Source organism: Suncus etruscus, chromosome 1 (genome assembly GCF_024139225.1).
Source record: "Suncus etruscus isolate mSunEtr1 chromosome 1, mSunEtr1.pri.cur, whole genome shotgun sequence".
Lineage (NCBI taxonomy): Eukaryota > Metazoa > Chordata > Mammalia > Eulipotyphla > Soricidae > Suncus > Suncus etruscus.
This window is the reverse complement of record NC_064848.1, coordinates 109,980,129-110,005,171: the sequence shown is the minus strand read 5'-3', so window position 1 is coordinate 110,005,171 and position 25,043 is coordinate 109,980,129. Positions and strand designations below refer to the sequence as shown.

Sequence of the window (25,043 nt, the reverse complement as noted above, 5' to 3'; positions counted from 1 at the left end):
CTAGCAGTTAGTCTAAGAGAAGTTTATGTTGTTTATATATAGTCTAACTTAGCCAGGAAAAAACATTCTCTATCAGAATTTGAGGATCAAATAAGCTCTTATTAATAAATATACATATGCCAATTCTCACTATTTTCTTTTTATTAACATTGACATTCAATATCCAAACATAGCATCCAATTACATTACCTAAATCTTCTAGGCCCAAAGTAAAATCACAATCAGAATTATGTCTTCTATGTAGACAAATCTGCTATCTCCTGGGTCCAATGTAAGTTTCCAGGACATTTCTAGCAAATCATTTGCTTCACTAATGATACTTGATAATAAGAATGAATTATTGACATCACTCTACTTGTGTTATCTGGATATAATTTTATGTATGCCTTTGGAATCCTTCAATTTTGGAGGGAAGATCCTTGTGAAATTTTGGACAGGGTTAATTTTATTTTGGGTTCTAGGTTGTTAAATTTATAAAAAGATTAGTAGAATTCAAATTTTTTCATAAATTACAATGACAATAATATTTCAGCTGAGTCTGCTGAGTAGTTAAAGTGGAATAGCAGTGTATTCTTGAAGTTTAATAGGACCACCATACATGGTACACATAAAAGATGAAGGGGACCTTTTTATCCCTTGTACTTAACTTTATTGCATATGTATTATTTATTATTAACTTTTATCACTTTTATAATCAGAAAGGAAGTTATGTTCATTGATTTAAAAGGTTTATGAATCCATTTCTATTATCCCATTTCCCTTCAACATTTTGTAGGCAAGTACGTCTGAAGTAGCTCTGTAACCTAGAGAAGAAACACTCTTCTAATCTCTATTTCCTCTTCCCCACTACAAATCAATATAAAAATCTCCTTCCTCCTAGCAAAACAAAAATTTTCTAAATGAATATAGTTCATGACTATACTGAAAATCAGTGTAATTGCATAGCCTGTCGATTTGGCAAAACCAAATTATCATACGCTGAGCCAGTTTAAAAGTAGGCCTTTGAGATTCAGACCCAAAGATCAATTTTATTCTTATAATTTCAATTCATCATTCCAAGTTATAAGGCTTCTATCACTCATCTGATAAACTAATTATAACCAGTCTTTCAAACAAATGTAAACTTGGTATAAAGAGTCTTATGTTTCCTTATAAACTATCAATAAAAATGTAGATAAGATGAAATTTTTAGTTCAATGGTCCATTATTAATGAACTTACTGAATTGTTGAAGCAGATGCAATCCTCTTATCTTTATTATCATACTGAATAATATTTTCACCTATCTATGAACATAATATCATGAATGACTATCCAAACTACTTTGCTGAATTCATGTTAAATGAACCATTCTCAGCAGTCCCTGAAATAAAAGAAAATTAATTTTATTGCTTAAATTTCTTTCTGGAGAACACTAACTGTTTTTGGTAACTGCTTCATTTTCTAAGTGTTCCAAATAATCTGTTCAATAAAGAAGCTCTCCAGAAATCAGAAACTAACTCTTGAATTTATATTTTGTTTTGTTTGAAATTCTAGCAGAACTGCTAGAACCACAAAGAAAGACTTCACCATAAACTCCATTCCTTGAGCTGCACAGTCACCAAGATCTCTAGATACAGAGGTCTGATTTTACCATCCAAGACGAAGCAGAAATCTTCCATACACCACAAAAGCATCGAGGGGAGAGTAAATGATCATGCAAGGAGTCTACAGTTAATCCCATGACAGTATACTTCAGGGATGGAGAAACCCTGTATCTCCTAGGCCAAGGGAATTCTCTCTATAATATCACCAATAGTTAATGTGCCTATGCAGGGGGAAAAAGAAAAAAAAAGGCACAAAACAATCATTTTTTCACATATTTATTTATTGATTAATCAATTTTTGACATCTTTATTTTGGTGTAGAGATTGAAATTGATGTCTCCAATATTATTTTATTTTACTTTATTTTATCTTATCTTTCTTTTTGCACTCCGGCATGATTTGATTTCAGAACCGAGACTATTGTGTGGTGCTTGTCTTTATTGCTGTAGTGCTCACTGGATATTTAATTTGGTATTTCTTTCTGTATTGTTGTGGTGTTTCAATTACCTTTTCCACATCCGCTCTCCAACCGAGGTTGAAAGCCCCTAGAAGGACTCCGCCCATTTTCAGTGTATTTGACTTTTTTTTAAATTTTTTTTTAATTTTTTTCTTTTTTTGTACCCCAATCTATTGCTTTTCTTTCCTTCAAACAAAACCACATAACTCGATTTATCTAGTTCCGCCTCTTAAATAGAGGGGGAAACAAGGGAAGGTACCAGGACCAAACAGACATATGATCACTAATAGTAAGCTAGACAAAGAGGGGACCACCTACTCTAGCAGCCCGGGGAGGGGGGGGATGGTGGGGTATATGGGTTGCAGAAAGGGAACTGGGATGGGGAGAGGACAAATTTGATGATGGGTATTCCCCTGATTCAATGTTAATATGTACCTAAAATACTACTGTGAAAGATATGTAAGCCATTATGATCAAAATAAAAATAAAAAAAATACACTCATATTTGCCCAACACCATTCTCCTTACATATATTATTTCTGAATATAGGAATATTGGGGTAAGCAATTTCAAAAATTAATATTTGAATAACAATATATGTCATTAATTGAAATTACTAGTGTGCTTTGGTCTAGATGATGAAACAGCTATGTACTTACAAACAGTTGAGTGTTTAAAATAAGTTTTAATGGTGCTGGAGAGAAAGCACAGCTGTAGGGCATTTGCCTTGCATGTGGCCAACCCAGGACAGAACTGGGTTTGATTCCTGGCATCCCATATGGTTCCCGAGCCTGCCAAGAGTGATTTCTGAGTGCATAGTCAGGAGTAACTGCTGAGCGCCATTGGGTGTGGCCCCAAACCAAAAAAAAAGTTTTCATCATTTATGTTATATTTAAGGATATATTATGTTTGTATTAAGGATGATTTTCATTGAATGTATATGCTTTAATACTTTTGGATCTAAAGAAAAATTACAGTTGGAGGTCATTAGATTCTTAATTTAATACCTAAAAGAATCTGCTATTCTGAGACTTATTTGCTCCAGGCAGTCATCTCTCCCTCTGTCTCTCTGTCTCTGTCTCTGTCTGTCTGTCTGTCTGTCTGTCTGTGTCTGTCTGTCTGTCTCTCTCTCTCTCTCTCTCTCTCTCTCATCTATATATCATTCCTCAAGACAGACATCCAAGATTGAGTCACATTTAGAAAGCCATTACCCCAGAGAAAGGTAAACAAGAAAGAAAACTTTCATTTTTGAGGATTATTTTGTAAATATTTTGGAGCATGAACAGTAGGACGTGCTCCACTTGGTCATATAAATTCCTGGCTTATGGACCTGATCTGGGTCAAAGTTGAAGACATTTTCTTCTTTGTCACTATGCACTCATTTTAAACTTTGTTTCTTCAATAGTTCATCATTATTTCCTTCATAAAATAGTGGAAACATTTTCGCTTTTAGAATTGTATGTTTTGCCTCTTCTGAATTTTCTAGTCTTGAATATTTTTGTGGATTTGAAAATTTCTCCTGCATTACACAATATCATGTCCCTCTTTCAGCTATTATGTCAAAAATCATGTCTATCATTATGTACAAAGATAAAGGCAACACAATTTATTCTTTTCCAGAATAGTCAACACACTGTATAATAATAAAACATCAAGCTACTAATCATTGTCTTGCCATCATCAACCTTATCACATCAGGATATCTAGCTGCATTTACTGTATTTATACAATAAAAATATGCCCTGCTATCTTCACAGAACTTGATAAAAATAAAATAGGAGAATGTAACAAAGCAATTTTTGTGGACCACAAAACATTAGTAAAATAAATTAAATTATTGTGGCTCCTATAAACTTGTTCACTCTACAAAAATTGGCTACAACTCCCTACTCACATATTTTGAAAGTATACTTTGCAATCTTATTATAATTTTATATATATATATATGTATTCTTACAAATCATGGATATTATCTATTGCAATCCACATAAGCTATGCTACATGTAATTTGTTTTATTGGCTCTTTATTGCTCTCAAATACAATCTAAAATAAGTTAATAACAAAACTCAGATCTAAATAAAATAATGGATAGAGGTATTATAAGTAGGTCTCTAGGATTCTACACTAATTTCGCCTGAGCCATATGTATTGTTTTTTATTTATATTAAAACATTATTTTAAATAAGTGTTTAAGTTTCATTTCTCTTTCTGTATTTGTAACTACAAATTAATTATTTTTTTAAAAAAGTCTTGATAAAAGTTTTGTCTTTAAAGTGTTCTTTTTCCAATGCAAGTAGAATGAAATTCTACTTTCCAGGAGAATGCATTATTTATAAATGATGATGGAATAAGCAGATTTCAAATACTAATATTAATTTACAAGTGCCTTAATATGAACTTTAATTTATTTGAAGCCTGACTACAAACTAAAGAGAAAAAATGTGCCTGGGAATATTTTCTCTCTATAAAATTGGCAAAAATTTCCTAGGTATTTTATGAAAGGCATTTTTGATTATGAATTTCCTAATAGCCTCTTACTTTTCTTGTGTCTAAGTAGATGACTAAAATTTGCCCAGAAAAGTTTTTTTTTCCTTTTCCTTTTCCTTTTTCTTTTCTTTTCTTTTCTTTCTTTTTTTTTTTTTTTTTTTTTTTTTTTGGGCTTTTGTACCACTCCTGGCTCTGCACTCAGAAATTACTCCTGATAGTCTTGGTGGACCATATGGGATACGGGAATTGAACCCAGGTCCATGCCTTGCCCTGTGCAAGGCAAATGCACTATCACTCCAGCCCCAGAAAGTTTTCTTAATTGCCTCTTACATTGGATGATGTATATTCTGAATAAGGACCCATTGCTTTGTCATCTCCATAGTACTAAGGCAAAGTAACCTTATCCTCTCATTTCATTCATAAGCCTCTGTCTTGGTCAGACACAAATCATGCTATCTCAGGCATAGTTAATTTGATATTATCACCTGACATTGATATAATAAGCATTAAGAAAATTAATAATGCACAGTGTTTATATAATCACTTAATCTAGGAAAAGGAGTCTATTTTGCTATGGTCCATTAACATCTTGGATTAATGGGACTAGTTTGCTAAGATATTACCTACAGTGCCCCTTTTGTTTAACAGTTGTCATAGACTGTTAAAGCTCTACACTAACAAATGAGGCCTAGAATAAGTGAGCTGGTATTACATGTTAAAACTAAAACATAGAAAAATAAAATAAACAAAAGCTAATTAAAACATCAGTATCTTTTTTATTAGTACTAATAATTCTAGAAGATAAAAATAGTTTATAAAATGTTTGAAATCTAAAATACTTAAAATTATATCCCAAATAAGTTAGGCAAGGAATTAAAAAAAAATCCTATATGTATATAAAATAGCTGGGTAGATGTTTATTTTATAAGTAATCATTAGTTGGTGATATATTATGGGTATTAAGACACTAGCCTCAGTCTGGGCACTGAGGCAGGAATAAAGAGTGATCTACCCTCCGATAAGTAAATAATTACTAAAGTTAAAAAAATATTAGAGAATTGTGCTTGCTTTGACAGTACATATACTAAAACTGGAACGATACAGAGAAGATTAGTATGACCTCTGCGCAAGGATGACACACAAATTCGTGAAGCGTTCCATATTCAAAAAAATTAGAAAATTACTATATCTACTACCCCTTTTAATACAAATTTTGTTTACATTATATGGGTTCAAATAATGGTTTTATAAACAGAAGAAAAATGTTAGGAAATGACTGCATGCAACCACTGCTATGAAAAGAAAATTTCTTGTTTGACCTACAAATTCTGTAAATCATTTATTTGCCAATTATTTTATTAAATTTTATTTTTTACTTATTGATAAATATAGGATTGGATGGCTATAAAATTAGCTCATTTATTTTAGTTTACAGAGGTTGAAGATTACAGAGGTTATTTTAGATGAAGTATTTCACTGAGCATATCTCTAAGAAAATGTTCAATGTCCATTGTTTTCCACTTAATATATATTAATATATTATATATTTTTATACATATATATATATATATATATATATATATATATGTGGACTCGGGCTGAAGTGGTGGTGCAAGCAGTAAGGCACCTTTCCCACACTAGCTTAGGATGGACTGTGATTTGATCCTCGGCTTCCCATATGGTCCCCCAAGCCAGGATCAATTTCTGAGCTCATAGCCAGGAGTACACACACACACACACACACACACACACACACACACACACACACACACACACACACAAAACCTAGTGGTGGAGGTATCCTCCATGACTATAAATAACAGTGCTGGTTGGAGAGGGGAACAATAGAGTGCTAAGGATTAAAGTCAGATTAAACTCGGGCCAGGCATGAGCTCTTCAGCTATTTCCTTGACCCTATTTGTATCTTTCACCTTTAAAGTTAAACATATATTCCATGCAACCTTTTAATTTGTCCAACTTCTAAGGCAGAATAGGAAATATCAGGATTTTTTAACTTGGTTTTCTATGTGGTTCCCAAATTAAGAAACCTCATGATTACTACAATACATACAATAGAAAGTATGCTTATCATTTACATATTAGCCACTGAAAATTAATTGTACATTTTAAAGTATTTATTTCCATTTTAGATTGGCATACTAAAGATGAATTAGATCATTGGTCTTAGAAGAAGCACTTTCCTTTGGTGAATGGGTTAAACTGCTGCTGTCAAAATGAGTATAATTAGCCCTGCTGATATGCAAAGAATTGCTCTGTCAGGAAATGTCACTGTCATTGAGTGCTATTCCTTGCCTACATTCAATTTTCTGTCTGGTTCAGAAAATTTTAATAACAGGTTGGGATTCACATATAAAATTTTAACCAATTTTCATAAAAATACCTTATTTCATTTCATTCTGCTCTCATGTAATTCTTGGTTGTCATAGAATAGGATACTAAACACATTTTATTTCCTTAACTTTCATTGCCTTTTGTCCTTTGAAGATAGACACAGTTCATTTTGTTCTCTTAGTTATTTTTAAATGCTTAATAAAAGTTTAAATTTCACTGAAAATGATGAAAAAGAGAATGGACAGTGAAAAGCAAAATGTTGAAGAAATAGATATGAGCTCTATACCCTCCCATATGTCTTAAAAAAGACTCCCTTTTTAAGCACAGGTGTCCAGAAAACATGAACCTAATGGCAAAATTGTAGACAGTGACTTTATTCAGAAAACATCTTTGAATAAAATTTGTTATTAATCATAGCCAGGTTTGTTAAGACACTCTGATGCTTTTACTACATAACACATTTGAGTCTAATGTTAGAATCTGCCTTTGGTTTCTTTAAAGTCTTTTGTAGGAAACTCAATGTGTAGAGGGCAGAAGTACTGTTTAAATCTTTTCCTTAGTATAAGAATAGCAAAGAATGTGGATTTGAAAAATTGGTTGCAAAGAAGACATTCCTTGCATTAGGTCAATGGAAACAGAAGGAGGCAATAGTGTATAATTAAATTATGTCAAGACCCATAGTAAAGAAAATCCTAAAAGCAAATATTATTGATAAAGAAATATAGGTAAAATTGAAACAGTGAAACACAAGATGGTGGAATATTGGTGGGCTTATTTTTTGGGGGGAGGAGCACTCTTGGTAGCACTCACAGGTTATTCCTGGTTCTACACTCAGACATCACTTCTGACAGGCTTGAGGGGCTCTCTGGGATGCCCATGAACAAACTTGGGTCAGCAGCATGCAAAGCAAATGACTTATACTGAACTGTTGATCTGGCTCCCAACATGATGTTTTTTTTTTATTATTACACAAGTAAACATTGGAAAGTGGGTGAAATATTTTTTGTGGTTTCAAATGCTCATGGAACATATAATCAATAAAATACATTAAAATTTTGAGCAGAAGAGTTATGCCCTGTGGAAGTTCTGTGCTCAAGTCCTTTGAACTACCTGGCCATTTAATCTTGAAATTTTATTTTACTTTATCTGTATGTGTTTGTTGTGGGAGGCACATTCAGCAATGTGATTCCAACTCAGAACTATTCCCGGTTTAGTGGTTGGTTGTGTCTCAAGTAGTGATAAGAAACCCAGATAGATCTGGGAATGGAATAGGGTAGACCATAGTACCTTAATCCTCTTAAAACCTTTGGTTTGGAATTTTAACACAAGAGGACTAATTTCTAGCTTGTGTTTTTCTTTTATAGGATTCACCACTAGTTCTGCTTGGAGGTTCAGGGTCCCATTGCTGGAAATCTCTGCTGATTGGTGTCAGACACCACCGGGTCTATATTTTTGAGGAGGATCTTTTGATTGAACTCTGGGTTCAATACCATTTGATCTATCCTCCTAGTGTCCATTCTTGTTCTTTAATGGAAGAATTGATTGATAGACTATTATGATATATTTTCAGATACATACATTTTGATTGAATGGGAAAATTTCTAGTTATGGGGAGGATTATATAATTTAATATCTATCAGTAACAATTATGAGAGTGAATTATTTTTATTTTTATTTTTTTTTCAGCCACACATGATGATACTCAGGGGTTACTCCTGGCTATGCGCTCAGAAATTGCTCCTGGCTTGGGAGACCATATGGGAAGCCGGGGATCAAACTGCGGTTCATCCTAGGCTAGCACCTGCACCACTGTTCTGACCCTGAGAGTGGATTATTTTTTAATGATTATTTTTTAGGTAACAATCCAGCCTATGTGGAATAAAATAGGAAGTATGATCATCAGTAATTAGAGAGAAAGGATATTTTATCTCCATTTCTTCTTATATAAAATTATTAAAAACCATTGTTTAAATTTACACATTTTTCTGCTTATGTTAGTTTCTATACTTTTTGTGCATTTTAAGCTTCTTCCTTTAGCTTTTTCGTGATTCTGCTATATTTTTGCCTGTTGAGGCTGTTGTAAATCCTGAAATTGCCTCAGGGCAGCAGCTTTGAGATGTTGGATATAGGTAGAGTGGGGTCAAACAGTGTCCTTGTCATTTGCCATTAAGCTGAATAACTACAGATAAAGTGCAAATCTACAGAACTCAATTCAAAGGCTCAAGTTTGTGGTTGATTTTTTTTTTAATTTCAGTATTTGGTCAGGTGAAGAGAAAGGCTAACTGAAGAATAATTATGTACATGATCTAAATTCTTCATTACCTGTTGAGAATTTAAAAGTTGGCATGGTGGCATGAACTATCTGAAACAAAAAAGATAACATAACCCTTAGAATGTGGAGCAAGTAGCATACTTGAAGAAAATTCACTAAAACATACAGAAATCGATTTTTGTAAGTATTTGCTTTGGGTTTTGTTGAGCACTTAAACATGCTTTTTGGGTTGAAAAGAAAAGCCTGGTTTGAATGATGATAATTCAGTGACCAAGAACTGAGGATAATGAACTGAGAAAAGAATGTTGAGATAATAAAAATGTAATTGTAGCTAACATTCAGTTGCAGAACCTCAGTTTTCCTGAGAAGCATTGAAAACATTGTATGCCACAGACATTCAATGAGTGATACACAGAACAATGGAGCATTTCTGAGCATTAAATTCTAGAAAATGAGGAATTAATGCTAGCATTTTTAAAGCATTAGAGTCATTAACATTAATATCTAGAAAGGTGGCCATTCACAAATGGCATTAGAATAAAAACAATTTGAAATAACATACAGGGATGGAGAAATAGTACAGTGGACAAGGCACTTGCCTTGTAAATAGGAGACTGAAGTTTAAATCCCAGCATACCATATGGTTCTCACTAGTCCCATAAGAGTGTTCCCTGAGCCAGAGCAAGCATTATTTTTCATGAATGAAACTTTAAAAATTCAGATTAAAAACAATGTAATATTTTGGAAAGTTTTTATTGAAAATTTATTATAATTAACACTAAATTCCATTTGATAAGTTTGTCATTATTCAAATCTTATTAAATCAGTAACTAAAACACTTATTCACCATTGTAATCAAGATCTTATATGGTAATTGTAAATCATATGAATAATAAAATATTACTAGAATTGACATTTATAGAATGAGCAAGATAAGGATAATTATAATTAGAGAGAGCCTTCTTCCCTTTTCCTTGCTTTTTCCTAGATAATTTTATGTACTGAGCATTCTCTTTGTTTATATTTTATTTGCTTTTATGTTTAGTACTGTAATATTCACTCTTTCTGCAATAAGACTGTATTACTCCCATTATAGGAATTAGCCTTAAACAAACACAATTCCTTGCTGGAAGGCCAAAATTTGAGCTGCCCAAAGTTAGGGTGAATGTGATGTATGTATGGCGCAAGTCTGTCAGGATATCCTAACTGCCATGTGTTGCTTATTTTTCTCAGGAGCAATGGAATCAGGATATGGAAACAAAGAAGTAAATTAAAAAAACACTTCCTGGACAGATTGTAAATAAGAGATAAGTAAGGAAAAAAAAAAAACACCCCAGCAGCAATTACCCAGAGAATAGGGAAGGCAACCTCATAAATTGGGTAAGTGTCAAAAAAGCTCACAAGGATGTCTCGGGTCCCATAACCTTGTTTTCTTTTTCAGCATTCTTTGCTTTACATCAATAAAATGGGAATGTCTGCTCCAGCCTTTGTGTTTGAAAGTATATAAATATGTGCCAAAAGACTGCCCAGGGCTCTTGGCTTCTCTTTGGCCCGGTAGTCCTTAATGCTGAGATCTAATAAACTTTACTCTTTATTTATCTCTGGTGTCTTAGTGTCTCTGTGGGTCTGGCCTAACACCACTCCTCTATCAGGCGTGCTCTATGGCTTCTGGGTCAATGGTGCTTAGAAAACCAGTAACAGAAACAAGTTAGAATGCAAGAACTAGTGTAGAAAATAGATAGTTCGCTCAAAAATATTAGAATTAAGCAGCAAATGCACATATGACATCCTAGATTACAGTATTAAGAAGAAATGTTCAATGATAGTGATATTTGGGAAAGAGAGAAAGTACTAGGTACTGGGGTTTTGGGGGAGAGAAAAGAAAAAAGGAAACTAGCATGCAAGGCTTTCTATTAAAGCACAACTTTAAATAAACTATAATGAACTAAAAATATTAAATCACTCATATTTTATTTTGTTAAAAAGGCAAATACATTCATATTGCTACAATTAGTAATTTTTGTGCACAGAACTGTTGAAGGGGTTAACTTACCAGAGAATTTATCAAAAGTGAGACATACCAAATGACACTGTTGTAGGCAGCCCTGACACTGTCTGGGAGGACCCTGACACTGAAATGAGAGAAGCAAGACCAAATCACAAATGATAAAATAAACACTGGGCTAAATGATTGTGCTGTCTAAACTAAGATATGAGGCAAAGAAAAACAAAACAAACAGGAAAACAAACAAACAAAAACAACTGAACCAAACTAAATCTGAGTACTATGTAGTTTTAACAGCTGAGTACCCTATGTCTTTCATCAATAAATCATAGCCTGGAAATATACCCATGATATATAGATGAAGGACGCATCATATGATTTGTCTTAGATGAATATTGAGAGCGTCAGAGATGGAGGGTTAGTGTGTTTTTCTCCCTCTAGCTGCTCTTTTTCGAATTACTCCCACAAACAATACTTTGATCTTGTATTTTATTTTCCACTGACCTCCTCATTCTTATCATAAAAATAAATGGTACTGAGTCTAGAGATATATTGCTTCATGTGAGACAACAAAAATATGAAAAATCAAATGTGATTGTAGAAAATTTCAGTAATCAATGATTATAAATATAAGATTGAATTCTTTGAAGGAAATAACAATGCTAGCGGAAATATAAAGGTAAGGAATTGAGATTGTAACAGGCAAAGAAGCATTATCATAAATTAAAGAACTTGGAACATCGCAATTAACAAAGAAACAGACTCAAAATATAAAAATGAGTTCTGAGTGCAACTCATAGAGAAAAGAGGTTCTTCGTGAAGGATTAAATATATTTAAAAATTATAAAGAGTAATTTTTTTTTTTTTGGTCAGTCCTGGTGGTGCTCAATGGTTACTCCTGGCTCTGTGCTCAGAAATCACTCCAGGCAGGCTTAGGGAACCATATGGGATGCCAGCAATTAAACCAGGTTGGTCATGTTACAAAGTAAAAGCCCTACTGTTGTGCTATCACTCCAACCCCCTCAAGAGTAAATGTTATGGAATGCATCATAAGTAGAGTCAATCTTGCAGGGGAAAGAATATCAGAAATTGAAGATAAAATGACAGTGATGGCACTAGAAGAAGGACAGAAGCAAGATTTAGGAGAAATAAAAGAAAGAGTTCTATAAGAAATATCAGATTTCATTAGAAGAGTTATAACAGGATAATGGGCATTTCAGACAATAAAAAAGAAAAGAATTTGGGGGCCCGGAGAGATAGCTCAGCGGTGTTTGCCTTGCAAGCAGCTGATCCAGGACCAAAGGTGGATGGTTAGAATCCCGGTGTCCCATATGGTCCCCCGTGCCTGCCAGGAGCTATTTCTGAGCAAACAGCCAGGAGTAACCCCTGAGCAATGCCGGGTATGGCCCAAATACAAAAAAAAAAAAAATTGGCAACCAGATTTAAATAAATAACAGCTAATAATTTTCCAAATCTAAAGAGAGAAATAATCATATATTTTCAGGACATAGAGAGAATAGCCACATTTTCTAAATGCAAATAATCTATAATAAACATCATTATTAAAATATCAAGTGAATAATTAAATGATTAAAGGCAACTAGTGAGAAAAGGAACATAAAAATGAAACCTCTATTAAGCTTTTATCAAACACAACAAAAACCTTTAGCCTAGTAGAGAGTAGAATTATATACTGATATTACTGAAAGATGAAAACTGTCAGCTCCAAATCATCTCCTTACAAAACTATCATTCAAATTTGATAGAAAAGTGATATTTTTTGACAAATAAAGAGCTAGAAATTGAGCTTTTATATGACTTACTATTCCACTTCTTGATACTTAACCAAGAGTACAAAAATATATATTCAGAAGAAATATGTGCTTCTGTGTTCACTGCAGCACTGTTCATATTTGCCCAAAACTAGAAACAACCCAAGGTTGTAAGAACTAACCATTGGATAATAAAACTGTGGAACATATATATATATATAATATTATATATTATATAATATTATATATATAATTATATAAAATATTAAATCATACAATTCATTGCTGCTTGAATAAATCTAGAGTATCATGGTGAGTGAAGTTAGTCATAAGGGTAGAGACAGATACATAATAAAATGTCTTATATTTAGGGAATAAAAAACAAAGTAGAGGAATAACAAATGACCAAATGTAACAACTAAAAACAGGCTTTTAGTGGAATTTTTACTACTTGGGATGGGGTACCATTATGGAACACTGGGACAATGGTGAAGAAAAATAGAAACTACGAATGAAATGGCACTGGATTGTGTTAAGCATGAGATCCTACCATTAACAGTACTGTAAAGTATAAAACCAACATTATTTATTTTGTATGTTAGAGAATGACCACCTATGAAATATAAAAATCAGATTATAATAAAAACAAAAAATCACATATGCATGTCAAATAAGATACAAGCTAATAAAAAGAAAACAAATTTGCAATTATTCAAACATAAGATAGAGGACACAGCATAGCTGATAAGATAGAATTATCATAAACTGCACTTTGAAAGGTGAAACATATAAAGGACTTTGCATCAAGATTTTATAATAAATAAATTAAACTGTTATGCCATAACATTCCCCTTTCTCTCTTTATCTGTCTCTCTTGTTCTATCTCTCTAAATTTTATATACAGACAGATACATATATGTGTTTATATATATATGTATTTTAAGTTGTAGGATTTTTCAAACTTTGTCATGGCAAAATAAAATGATTGGATAGCCATTTCAAGAAAAATAATTAGAAATATAAATGAAATATTATAAATGATACTTAAAATAGATTTTAGGAACTGAAAGGTAAATGAAAGCAGGTATTAAACAATATTTACATTTAAAATAATACAAGTATTATGGTTAAAATAATTAGGCCATGAATTTTTGTGTAAGGTTATTCTTTCAGTTTCTTATAACTTCAAGGATGAAAACTGAAAGTTTCTCTCTTTGACTTCTCAGCTCAAGGTGACTGACTATAAAATGTAAGGCTGGCAGGCAGCTAGAAATTTATAGAAAGGTAAACTTAATAGCAAAAATGTTAAAAATAAGGTTAAGACAAAAATAAGAAAATAAATTATACAAATCCCCACATATCCCACAGAGAATACAAGTAGGGAACATCAGGAAGAGAAAAATAAAAGTAGGCAGGGAGAGAGAAACCTATCTTTAAGAAATAGATTTTTATTAAATCATATGTGAGAGTTAGTAGTTTTCATGACTTGTTTCTCCAATTTATGCTCAGAGACTGGCACACATCACAAAGAACAAGAACAATCAGTGCTGGTGGGGATGTGGAGAGAAAGAAACTCTCATTCACTGCTGGTGGGAATGCCATCTCTAGTCCAGCATTTATGGAAAATAATATGGAGATTCCTCAGAAAACTGGAAATGAGCTCCCATGTGATTCAGCTATACCATGCCTAGGGATATAACCTAGGAACACAAAAATACAATTCAAAAATCCTTTCCTCACATGTATATTCATTGCAGCGCTATTTCCAATAGTTATAATCTGAAAACAATCAAGATGCCCTTCAACAGATGAATGTCTAAAAAAGTGTGGTATATATACACAATTGAATGTTATGCAGCCGTCAGGAAAGATGAAGTCATAAAATTTTCTTATACATGGATGGACATGGAAACTATTATGCTGAGTGAAATAAATCAGAGACAATAGATATGAGGGCTGGAAGGACAGATTCACTATATGAAGCTCACCACAAAGAGTGGTAAGTAACTACACTATCATGACAATGCTAATAAGTGAGAGAAGTAGAATGTTTGTCTTGAATACAAGGAGGAGGGAGATGGGGGCATTAGTGGTGGGAATGTTGCAGTGGTGAAGGGGTTATTCTTTTTGATTAAAACTCAACTACAAACATCTCTGTAATCATGGTGCTTAAATAAATAAAGATAGCTAAAATAATGTAGCTAATGTCTATAAACAATAAACAGAAATGGGAATCATGCAAAGACTACTCGAATTTTCATATAAATGATGTCCATACTATTTTTTTGCCACACCCAGTGGTGCACAGGGGTTACTCCTATCTCTGCACTCAGAAATTGCTCCTGGCTCGGGAGACTATATGGGATGTCGGGATTGAACCTGCATCCTTCCTGTGTCAACCACATGCAAGGCAAGCATACTACGACTGTGCTACAACTCTGGTCCCTTGTGTCCATATTTATGAGTGAAAAAAAATCAGCTATACACATTTAAAAACATCTTCAGGATGCTGACTGTAATAAATGAGTAATGATATCAGCTGCTTCTTATACAGAATACTTGCTAGGAGTAAACTGTAGGAACTTGTAAAATGTATATATATATATATATATAGAGAGAGAGAGAGAGAGAGAGAGAAAGAGAGAGAGAGAGAGAGAGTAAAGCACTTTAAGCAAAAACTAAGTATAAAAAAAGCAGAGTGTAACTCCAAGTGAATGAATGGAGAGAGAGTATCCCCAAGGAATACAAATATTGAGAACAGTTTAGACTTACAAAGGATTAATGACATATTTAACTATCTTCAGGAATAATGAGGCCAGAAAGCATTTCAATAGCATATTTGATGTTGAAAGAAAACAAAGAACTATCAACCAAGAATTTTGTATTTAATAATAAGCATTTTTTACATAGAGTAAATAGATGATAGAGTTAATAATAGAGGTTAGGTTGCTTGCCTTGCACCTGGCTAATCGGGGTTTAATCCCTTGCATGCCCCCCAAATTGCCAGGAGTTATTTCTGAACAGAGTCAGGAGTAAACCCTGAGTACCTCCAGCTATGTCCCCTCACCCAATGAAGAAGGTGAACATGTTAAAACTAAAATTTTATATAATAAAACTTTAAAAATAGATTGTTGATAGAAATGGAATATGAAAAAAATAAAAATATCTTTATCTGAAGAAAATATAAATAAAACTAAATTAAGTAAAAAGAGTCAGAGAGATAATACAGTGGGTAGGTTTCTTGCCTTGCATGATTTGAGTTTGATTCAGACATCAAATATAGTCCACTGAGAACCTGAGAACTACCAGGTGTAATTCCTGAGCACAGAGTCAGGAGTAATCCTTTATCATGATCAGGTGTTGCCACCCTCAAATAAAATGCAGTAAAAGCTTAAAAAGAGACATATACTCTAGATAAAAATTATGCATAATTGGGACCGGCAAGGTGGCGCTAGATGTCAGGTGTCTGCCTGCAAGCGCTAGCCAAGGAAGGACTGCGGTTAGATCCCCCGGCATCCTATATGGTCCCCCCAAGCCAGGGGCAATTTCTGAGCGCTTAGCCGGGAGTAACCCCTGAGCATCAAATGGGTGTGGTCCAAAAATAAAAAGAAATTATGCATAGTTATATAAAATTATAATGGTATATGGGATTTATAAGAAAGAAGTACAAGATAAAAGCAAACACTTAGGAGGAAATTGAGAATCTGACATAATAATGGCTATCATTTTTCTCCCTATTATTTTGAGGGCTACTCTGAAAGTATTTGGTTATCTTATAGTTGAGGATCAAATATACAAGGCATGTGATCTACTACGTAAGCCACCGCTACTGCCCCATTACACATATTTCTTACATATAATTGTGCCAACACCATTTGTTGGTTGTCAAAAATTAGTTGGCCATATACTTGTGGGGGTTTGTCATTGGATATTGTCTTTGTTACAGTACCATGATGTTTTGATTACTATGACTTTGTAATACAGTTTCAAGCCAGGTAATGAGATGCCTCTCAGTTTCTTATTTTTCAATATAGTTTTGGCTATACTGGATATTTTATTATTTCAAACAAACTTTGTAAACAACTGTTATAAGCAAGAAAATTTAAATAATAAAAGTCAAAAGCCAGATGAGTGTACAGATGAGTTTTACCATACATTTAGATATTATTTATTGCCACTGATGATTAAACACTTAAATATAGAACAAATGGAAATCCTCCCTAGCATCCTCTATGAAGCTTCTCAAAAAATTTTTTTATCAATGAGCATTGATGCAAAAATTCTCAACAAAATTTTAGTAAACCAAATCCAACAGCACATTAAAATATCAGGTGGGCTTAATTTAGCAAGTGCAATGTACACAAATTGACTAATGTCATATACCACATCAATGAAAGGAAAGATAAAAATTATATGATTTTTATTTTATGATATCAACTGATTGCAGAGAAAACTGTTGACAAGATCCAATGTCCATTCATGATTAAAACTCTCAGCAGAACAGTTTGGTGTGTCTGTTGGTTAATCTTGTCTTAAAGTAGGCCATTCAGTTTTTCTTTTAAGAATGGTTTTGAGTCTGTAAAGTCTCTGAGTGCTGTCACACCCTAGGGTAGGACACAATCACCGATCAGGGTAGGGTCAGTGACATAATAATCCCCTAAACTATTTACATACACAACATCTGAGCTGTCGTTTGTTTGTGAAACCATGTATTGTTCCTTCAAACCTGAAAGTGAGTTTTGCTGGGCGCAGTATTCTAGGCGAAGCATTTATTTCATTGAGTTTTGTCACTATGTCCCGCCACTGCCATCTGGCCTTGAGTGTTTCTGGTGACAGGTCTGCAGTAAATCTCAAGGATGTTCCCTTGAATGTAATTTCTCTTTTCAATCTTGCTGCTTTCAGAATTCTGTCTCTATCTGTGGGATTCGTCATTGTGACTAGGATGTGTCTTGGGGTGTTTTTTTCTGGGGTCTCTTTTAATTGGTACTCTTTGGGCATGCAGGATTTGATTGCATGTATTCATTAGTTCTGGTAGTTTCTCTTTAACGATGTTCTTGACCTTTGATTCTTCCTGGAGATTTTCTTCCTGTGTTTCTGGGACTCCAATGATTCTTAAGTTGTTTCTGTTGAGCTTATCATAGACTTCTATTTTCATCTGTTCCCATTCTTTGAGTAATTTTTCCATTGTTTGATCACTTGCTTTAAGGCTTTTTTCCAATTTCTTCTGCTGTATGGAATTGTTATTCATCTCATCTTCCAGTGTACTAATTCTATCCTCAGCTGCTGTTAACCCTTGGGAAAGCTCAACAATGTTTTTTTTTTTTTTTTTTTTTTTCAATTCATCTACTGAGTTTTTCAGTCCTGTTATTTGACCTGAAATTTTAATTTGGAGTTTTCTGATTTCTATCTTTATATTATCTTGATTCTTATTAGTATTCTCTTCTATATTTTCTTTGAGTTCATTGAACATCTTCCATATTGCCACTCTAAACTCCTTATCTGACAGACTGACTAGTTGGTTGGTCATGTTCAAGTCATCAAAGTTGCTATCGTCATTCTCTATGTTTGGTGCTGGCCTGCATTGTTTCCCCATTGTCACACTTGTATTGTGGGTTTTTCTATGTGTTGTGATTGTATTCATTGGCTAAATGATGTGCAGGGCTGGGAAGCGAAGGGAGGGCTGTGCTCCTCTGGCTCCACCCCTTCTGGGATTGTAAATTCACCTCCAGGGAAGGCTCCAGGGAAGGCGAGCCATCTGCAGATGAGCCACACACAGGATGAAATCAGGCCGAAAATGGAGCACAGCACAGAAGACAGGCAGATAGGGGTTGCTGGCATCTGAGTTCCAGCAGAGTTCAGCAGCTTCCCCAGATCTATTTTTGTCATAAGATGGACAGTCCAGTAAATGTATGACTTCCTAAACCTGATTCCTCTCTATCTACTTACATCTGCCATACAAGAGCCTAGTCTTGTCCTTACACAATTCTAGTATATGCTTTCAATATCTAACATCTTGTATTTTGACCTCTCGGTTATACCCCAGTGGTTCCCTTACATCTCAGCTTTCCTTAAGCCAGGGTTAGAAGCATGTGGGTAAGAACCCTGAGCAATCAATGTACATCTGTACCTGCCGGACCTCCCTCATTGTGTCTAGTAATACCTGTAGTCCTATCTTGGGTTTCCTAATCTCTGGCCCTGGCCATAATGTGTGTGACTTTGTCTTTGTGTTGGCACTATATCCCAGATATTCTAGCTTTCAAATCTCTGTCCAATGACTTGTGCTTGTCTGTGAGACTCCTGCTCTCTGTCCAGGCATCTGAGCCCTGCTTGTATGTGGTCATCTGTCCTGGCTAGCAAGTACTGTCTGACTCTATATCCATCTAAACTATGAAATAGAGAAGGGTAGGGGATTACTTTTATCTGCTGCCATCTCTTACCCCCAAGCTATTTTATTCTCTACTCTGATTGACTACCTGTATGATAGGCAAGATTTGAAGTGACCAACTAAATCACCCATAATTTTTTATTAAAAATGTTAATAACAGAAATGTCAAAGTTTTAATCAAATAAGATAGCATAGTAAAGATTTTGGATAATGTTTCATAAATAATATTAAAAGTAATTTAGCTATTATTATGTTCAAGATATTTTGAAAGCTAAGATGAGAATAAAGCAACAGAAAATATAGCTACTTAGGAAAAAATATCTGGGACAAAGTTATTATTTTTGTGCCTTATATAAAGTACAAAATTGGACAGTTCTATATCTAAAATATAATCTCAGACTAAAATTATTATTATGTCCAAATTACATTTAAATAAATACTTTTTAAAAATTAGGAAAATGGGGGAACCAGAGCAGTGGCACAAGCAGTAGGGCATCTCCCTTGCATGTGCTAACCTAGAATGGACCACAGTTCCATCCCTCAGTATCCCCAAACTAGGAGCAATTTTTGAGTGCATAGCCAGGAGTAAGTAACCCCTGAACAACACCAAGTGTGGCTCCAAAACAAAAAATATTTATAAAATGGAATTGTTACTCTTATTATATTGCAAAGGAATAAATTGATAATATATTTCTAGATGTAAAATGTTATCTTTCTGTATTATAGTAAAAGGGTCAAATGAACAGCTTTCCTCCTCAAATATTAGTTTTTATAACTAAAAATACTACCTTAAACTAACATATATTATTATTAAATCCAAATTAGAATTTTAATATAAAATATTTTCAATTAATTCCACCCAAATTTTAGAATAGTAGTTGTGAATTAATAAAGAAACTAAAAAACCTTTGGATCAGCTAAATAAAAGGGACCTTACCAAATTATATCAAACACTCCCACTTCTATAAAACTTAATGGAATTCTAGTTGAGTTCATCTCTCCAGAATAAAATCAGCTCCATTTATGTCATTCAGGAATTAGACTCTGACAGAAAGTAAACCAAACTTATTGCAGTGAACTCATTAGAATTTGAAACTCTCTTGAAGATAACTAAACAATAAATGTAAAGTTATATATCTGTAAACTCTGAACATATCTTTACAGGTGGTCATGAAAAGCAGAAGCAAACATTTTTCTTTACAGCAGACCCACCAGAATGTAGAAGAAAGAAATTCAACCTTGTACTATGGCCATTATTTTCTTATTTCCTAAAATATTTTGTCCTCCATTGGCCACTAGAAGTCTTTTATTCTTCCCCTATAGGGTTTTATAGTAAAAAAGAAAAAGAAAAAAAAGATTGCCTAATCCACTGACAATTCAGAAACTCAATAAGCATTGCCTAGGCCCATTAATATATAGAATTTCATTCCTTTACAGAGGTAGTTCATGCCCTTTGCAAGTGGGAAGCAATTATAGAAGTCAGACCACCCACAGACCCCTTAAATATTTAAGAGGGTGAAATTTCTAAAGGAAAATGTTTTAGGCAGATAAGAGACCCCTGGTAATGAATTTTGAATAAATATGAAAACTGTCCAACCTTGAAATTGCTCAAATACATGAGGAACACATTTTTTTGAGATGTAAGTCTTCAGAATGAACATCCCATTCCTTTGGTATGTTTATCTTAGTAGTGATGGTGTTCCTCTGTCAGCAAAAAAGATAAAATACAGGAGATTCTAATGTCTTTATAAAACTATGATGGGACTATCAAGGGTTCAAATCTTAGTTTACTGGTGAAGGGTAGTGTATATTTTATTATTAAAATCCTTGACAGTATACTTCAAGGGTAGAGAAACCCTGTATCTCTTAGGCCAGTTGAATTCCTTTTCTAATTTCCCCAATACTTACTGTGCCTATGCAAAACAAAACAAAACAAAACAAAACAAAAAAAACTTGCCACACTAGCCCTCTTTTTTCTTTCCCTTTTTTCTCATTTTTTTCTTATTATTGTTTTTGTGTTGTTCTTTTCTTATAGCTTTTATGTTTCTTGCTGCTGTTTGTTTTTATTTCTCTTTCTCTCTTTCTTTAAATGGATATTTATAGCTTCTAGATGGGCTTCCCCCAGCCTTTTTGTCATTGTTGCTTTTTTTTTTTCCAACAGAAACACAAAACTTGAATCATCTTGTTTTATCTCATAAATTGAGGGGGGAAAAAAACCAAACTGTCGCTTAAACATTGAGTGGAAATAAAAACTGATCAGACCTAGACACCAAACCCAAAGTCAATGACAACAGAATAAAGATCTCCAATCTACAACAAGCTATACAAAAAGGGGACCTGTTACACTAGCAGTCTAGGGGGCGAAGAGGGAAGGTATTAGATGCACACTGGGAACAGGTGTAGGGAGGACAACACTGGTGTTTGGAATGGCTCTAATTCACTGTCACTTTGTACTTTAAATATAATGTGAAAGATATGTAATTCACATTGGTTACAATAAAAATTATAAATAAAAATCTATTGTTTCTAGGAGATATTGGTAGAGTCCTTGCAGTTTTCCAAATATAGTATCATGTCACCTGCAAACAGTGCAAGACTGACTTCTTCCTTTCCCATCTGCATGCCCTTGATATCTTTTTTCTTTTTTTCTTTCTTTTTCTTTTTTTTTTTTGGCCTAATTGCTATGGCAAGTACTTCCAGTACTATGTTGAATAGAAAAGGCAAAAGGGGGCAAAAACAAACAAAACAAAACAAAACAAATAAACAACCAGTTAAAAACATCTCTATAACTATGGTGCCTGAATAAAGAAATTATTATTAAAAAAATGTTCAAGTTTCCCCAGTGAAAACATCCAGATTAAACGTTTGTATGAAGAGAGCTCCAAGAGGAGGAGGTAATTTGGAAATGTATATAACTTTTGTCCCCAAACTGTATTTTACGTTTTTCTCTCTAAAGAAGCCCATGCTCTTTTTATGATTCCATTTCTCTCTCTATTTCTCTCCTCTCTTAGTTTTATAATTTTTCAACAAACTATTTCGTTTCACTAAATAATCTATTTGAATCAATTATGGAAATGGAAGCTATATATTAGAATGAAGAAATAAAGACATCTTTCTGAATATGGGAGATACAACTGTGGTAATGTAAAGCAGCCCTCTAATAAAGTCATCGTTCAACTTTTGTCATCTAATATTTAAAAATAAAAAGAAATACTGATAACATTGAGCAAAATGACATTACTCAGGAACGTAGGTTTATTTTATATTATTCAATTTAAGTCAAATTTCCAAAACACCTATATCTCTTAAGTGAGGACTTATGCCAAAATGGTTTTAACTTTTCAACTTTATTTTTAAACTTCATTTCAATGACTTATTTTCTAAAATTAATCAAAAGAAAATATAACAGGCACCCAAGACTTTTGTATTATGTATAAGATGAATGTATATCTCAATGTTATTCACAGAGTAATAGAAAAACTGTAACAATCATATATAAACACAGGGAACTATCCAAATAAACTATGACCATGTGTCCATCTAGTGAAACCACAATTGTGTTCATGTAAGTATGATTATATAGTTTTCACAAAAATATTTAATTGAGACTGATAGGATAGTACTGTGTTGAAGGCACTTGCATTTGGCTGATCTAGGTTCTTTTTTTGCAGCATTTGAAATGGTCCATGAAGTACTAGATGTAATTCCTGAATGTAGAGCCAGGTTTAAGCCCTGAGCTCTGGGTCTGGCTCCAAATCAAAAACACAAAATTTAATCTTATGGTAGATATGATCAAAATAGGCATATCAAGACTTTAAAACAAAAGATGCAATTTTCACAATTTCTCAGTCTTTAAAATATCTAGTAACAAGACATAAACTCTAATCATAGTACATATCAGATATGAATACAATATATCAAGAGATAAGAAATAAGGAAGGAACAACTAACTGAAGACTGAGTTGAGTTTATAAAAAAGAAGGTACCTGGTCTTAAAGAACTAAGGTATAGTTTTGGTGATGTGACCAAAGAAGATGATGGTAACATGACAGAATATGAGATATCTTTTAAAAATATGTATTATATGTTTCTAAATTTTCACTATATTGTTGACATTTATCATCACTATACACAGAAGAAATCTAGAGGTATTTTCCAGAGACAGGATACAGTACATTGAAGTGATAAAAACAAAGTAAGATCTAAGCCATGAATCTAGCTCAGCTAGTCAATGCTCAGCAGAGCCTTTGCCTTGCATATCTGAGACATCTGAGATGCTGAGTTCTATCACTATGATCATCAAAAGTTTAAAGAGTTAGACTTCAAAAGGAGAGAATCAAATTAAAGATTGCATAATGAATGAAAAAGTTTTCTAGTCCTGATTTTAGATCCCAGCATTTGTAAACTAACTGGTAGACAGTAATTTGAAATGTCCTTTTCACAAAAACTGAATTAAAAAGAGATATCTTTACTGCATTTTGGAGATCTTCATTTTTAAAACAAATAGTCCACCACATTGTCCCTCAATGATGTAAAAAAAGTTCCATTCAGAGTTTCCTTATTGTAAATAAAAATTCATGAGTTGTGAGATCACCCTAGGCACCTAAACCCCATACAGCAGAGTCTAAAGAAGCAGGGTAGTAGAGAAGAAATAATAAACCAAGCCAGTTAGGAAAGAATTATTATGGCATCTGTGGCCTTTTGCCTTTGCTCTCTGCCTGAGCCCACAAGCCAGAACTCCTCTTTCTTTATTAAAACCAATTCCCAATACCAGAAGCTTAAGAGAGAGAAAAAAAAGTACCTATCCAATGGACTTTTACATATCAAAGGAGATGCTTAAGAAAGGAGGAAATTGGGGAACACTTTTGTTTGGGGTTGATGCCAAAAATAGAATAAATTACATAAATGAAAAGGAGTTCAGGTCCAAAGTGTGATAACTATGCTAATGCATTCATTGAATAAAAACCGTGCTATTTTTAAGTATACAAAAAGAAAAATCAGAGAACAGAAATTACACATACATACATACATGCATATTTGGTTTTTGATGTATGGGTCACAACTGGAGGTGCTCGGAGATTTCTGGCTCTGCATTCAGATATCACTCTTGGCAGGCACGGGAGACACATGGGATGAAGGGGTTCGAACCACCATCTGTCCTGGGCCAGCTGCGTGCAAGGCAAATACCCTACTGCTGTACTAGCTCTATGGCCCAGAGTACAGAAATTTTAAAGTAAGCCTAGGACAGACATGCACATGGACATTAAAAATATGTCCATCCTAGGCTGCCGCACACAAGGCACAAACCTTATGGCTAGCACCACCGCTCTGACCCCTAAATATGGTCCCCCAAGCTAGGAGCAATTTCTGAGAGCATAACAAGAAGTAGCCCCTGAGTGTCATGGATGTGGCCAAAAAACAAATCAACAAAAAATAAGTCAGTTAACATAGAAAATTTTGACAAAAGTTAGAGAATAAGATCTAAAAAATTCCTCTGGCTGGAGCCGGAGCTTTGGTGCAGCAGTAGGGCATATACCTTGCACATTGCTAACCCAAGACAGACCTTGGTTTGATCCCCTGGCTTCCCATATGGTCCCCCAAGCCAATAGTGATTTCTGGGTGCATAGCCAGGAGTAATCCCTGAGCATCACCAGGTGTGACCGCCCCCCCAAAAAATTCCACTGGCTAAGATAAAAATGTGGACAAAGCATTAGACACAGATAACAT

General features: G+C 33.8%; 1 protein-coding gene and 1 non-coding gene across 2 annotated transcripts in view; one reads left to right on the top strand and one right to left on the bottom strand.

Annotated features, from left to right (window-relative positions):
• Nucleotides 1–25,043, bottom strand: part of MAGI2 (membrane associated guanylate kinase, WW and PDZ domain containing 2) — a 1,487,205-nt gene that overhangs the window by 906,159 nt on the left and 556,003 nt on the right. The window lies entirely within an intron of this gene.
• On the top strand, nucleotides 5,591–5,697 carry LOC126027416 (U6 spliceosomal RNA). Its single transcript, XR_007502262.1, has one exon. It is a non-coding gene; the product is annotated as a U6 spliceosomal RNA (small nuclear RNA).